We start from the raw sequence: 2,707 nt of genomic DNA, 5'->3' as shown, positions 1-2,707 counted from the left end.
CGGGGGGGGGGTGGATCACGAGGCCAGGAGTTCGAGACCAGCCTGACCAACTCCATCTCTACTAAAAATACAAAAATTAGCCGGGAGTGGTGGCACACGCCTGTAATCCCAGTTACTCAGGAGGTTGAGGCAGGAGAAAAGCTTGAACCTGGGAGGCGGAGGTTGCAGTGAGCCAAGATCATGCCACTGCACTTCATCCTGAGTGACTGAGCTAGAATCCATCTCAAAAAAAAAAAAAAAAAAAAAAAGCCAAAATATCTTACAATAGGTCAATGTTGAACAGACTCAGCAATAAAAAGGAATAAACTAACGATAAGCACAACGTGGATGTATCTCAATGGTATTGTGCTGGGTGAAAAAAAATCAGTCCCAAAATATCATATACTAGATGATTCCATTTATGTAACTTTCTTGAAATAGCACAGTTAGAGAGAGGCATGTTATATTTAACTGAATGTATTTGAAATATTACTCTATTAACATGCAATTTGTATTAAAAAATGTAATGAGTTGCTTTGCATTCTGTTTCATAGTAAGTCTTCAAGGTGCATTTTGTATTTTATATGCATGGTACATTCAAATTTGGATTTACTACATTTTTATTATTTATTTATTTTATTGCATATATATAAGGTATATAGCATAAGGTTTTGGTATACATATACATAGTGAAATAATTAGTCAAGCAAATTAGTCAGCAAATTCCTCACCTTCCATAGTTAACATTACTTTCTCTTTTGAGGAAATGGGACTCAAGGTCTACACTCAGCAAATTTTCATTATGCTGCACAATATTATTAAGTTACAGTCCTCATGCAGTACATTAGGTCTCTCAGTTTACTCATTCTATGTAACTGCAAACTTACACATTTTGACCTACTTCTCATTTCCTTCTCCTCCCTCTTCTGGTTATACCACCACTCTATTTTATTTTCTGTTTCTATATATTCTGCTTATTTTTAGACTCCAAATATGAATGAGATCATGCCATATTTGTCTTTCTGAGATCATGCAGTATTTGTCTGGCCTCTTTCACTTAGCATAATGTCTATCAATTTCAGCTGTGTTGTGACCAATGGCAGTATTTTTTGCTTTTGTACAGCTGAATAATGTTTCATTATATATATGTACCACAATGTATGTCCTCATTCATCAATGAACATGTAGGTTAGTTCTGTACCTTGGCTATTGTGAATGCTGTTAGAATGAACATGGGACTGTAGAGATCTCTACAGAGTGCTGGTTTCATTTCCTTCGGGTACATATCCAGCAGAGGGGTTTCTGGGTCATATGGTAGTTCTATTTTTGATTGTGTGAGGCACTTCCATATAGTTTTTCATAATAACATAATTTACATTTCTGTCCACAGCATACAAGGAGTCCCTTTTCTCAACGCCCTTGTTCACTACATCTTATCTCTTGTCTTTTTGATAACAGACATTCTAATAAATGTGATGTGATATTTCATGGTGGTTATGATTTGTATTTTTCTGATGATTGATAGAGTTAAGCATTTTTTAAACATACCTGTTGGTCATTTGTATGACATCTTCGGAAATATGTCTATTCAGATCTTTGCCCATTTTCGAATGTTTGTTTGCTTGTTTTTGATTTTTGCCATTGAGTTGTGTGAGTTCCTTACATATTTTTGTATTTAGTCCCTTGGTTAATGAGATATTTGGTTCAGAAATGTTTTCTATCAATCTTTATGCTGCCTTTTTTGCATTGTTTTCTTTGTTGGGCAGACATATTTAGTTTAACTTTATCCTACTTGCTTACTTTTGCTTTTGTTGCCTGAGCTTTTGGTGTGGTGTGTCAGTCAAAAAAAAAGAATCATTGCCAATGCCAATATCAAGGAGTTTTCCACCCAAGGAGTTTTCTTCTGAGGTTTTATGGTTTCAGGTCTACATTTAGGTCTTTAATCCATATAATGTTGATTTTTGTGTATAGTGTAAGATAAGAGTCTCATTTAATTATTTTGTATGTGGATATCCAGTTTTCTCAACACCATTTATTAAAGAGACTATCCTTATCTTCCAAGCCATATTTTGCTTTCCTTTATTTCACTATTGTAAACCAAGTTATTTTCATACCAATGTACATGTAAGTAATCCTTCAGCTTTACAATCTGGAGAAACACAAGTTGTTGATGTTCATTACTCCTCTGCCACCTGTGTTTTCAGGGAGAGGTTCTGCCAGCTCACTGAAGTTTAATTCTTGCTGCGTGTAGAACTTCTGAGATTTAAAAAAAATGTGAATAACTTTGCGAACCGTGATAAAATGTTTATTGATTCAAATGAAAATATTTCTCAGTGTTCACTACAGGTTAAACCTACTGTTAGATACTTCATAAAAATGAATGTAATTGATTTTTACACATGCACAGGAGATTACTATTTGTCCCTTTCATTTTATTTATTCATTCTCATGAATAAATGAGAAACTGAGACTCAGATAAATTAAATTGCATTTGTGGGATAAAAGATACGGTAAATTTTAAAAGCAGAGATTTCAACCCATGATTCTGTGACTCTAAAACGAAAATTTATTATATTGCTGTTGGCTTCTGAATTAACCAAAATGATTATAGAATTCTTGAATAAATGATTAAAAAATTCTCAACAATATCTTATAAAAATGAATTTATTTTACTTTGGGTCTTTGAATATTTTGAGTATTTTAGTTCTTATTTATCTTTGAATATATA

At 33.3% G+C, this 2,707-nt stretch overlaps 1 long non-coding RNA gene across 2 annotated transcripts in view; it reads right to left on the bottom strand.

Moving 5' to 3' along the window:
* The window catches only part of LOC108526341 (uncharacterized), a 19,535-nt gene that overhangs the window by 4,517 nt on the left and 12,311 nt on the right, over nucleotides 1–2,707 (bottom strand). For both annotated transcript variants that reach the window (XR_001884496.1, XR_001884497.1), the window contains one exon: nucleotides 2,094–2,235. This is a non-coding gene — a long non-coding RNA (uncharacterized LOC108526341). The remainder of the gene's footprint in view (nucleotides 1–2,093; nucleotides 2,236–2,707) is intronic.

Source organism: Rhinopithecus bieti, unplaced genomic scaffold, assembly GCF_001698545.2.
Source record: "Rhinopithecus bieti isolate Rb0 unplaced genomic scaffold, ASM169854v2 scaffold_2272, whole genome shotgun sequence".
Lineage (NCBI taxonomy): Eukaryota > Metazoa > Chordata > Mammalia > Primates > Cercopithecidae > Rhinopithecus > Rhinopithecus bieti.
The sequence above is the reverse complement of the archived record's forward strand: the minus strand, read 5'-3'. Positions and strand labels throughout refer to the sequence as shown.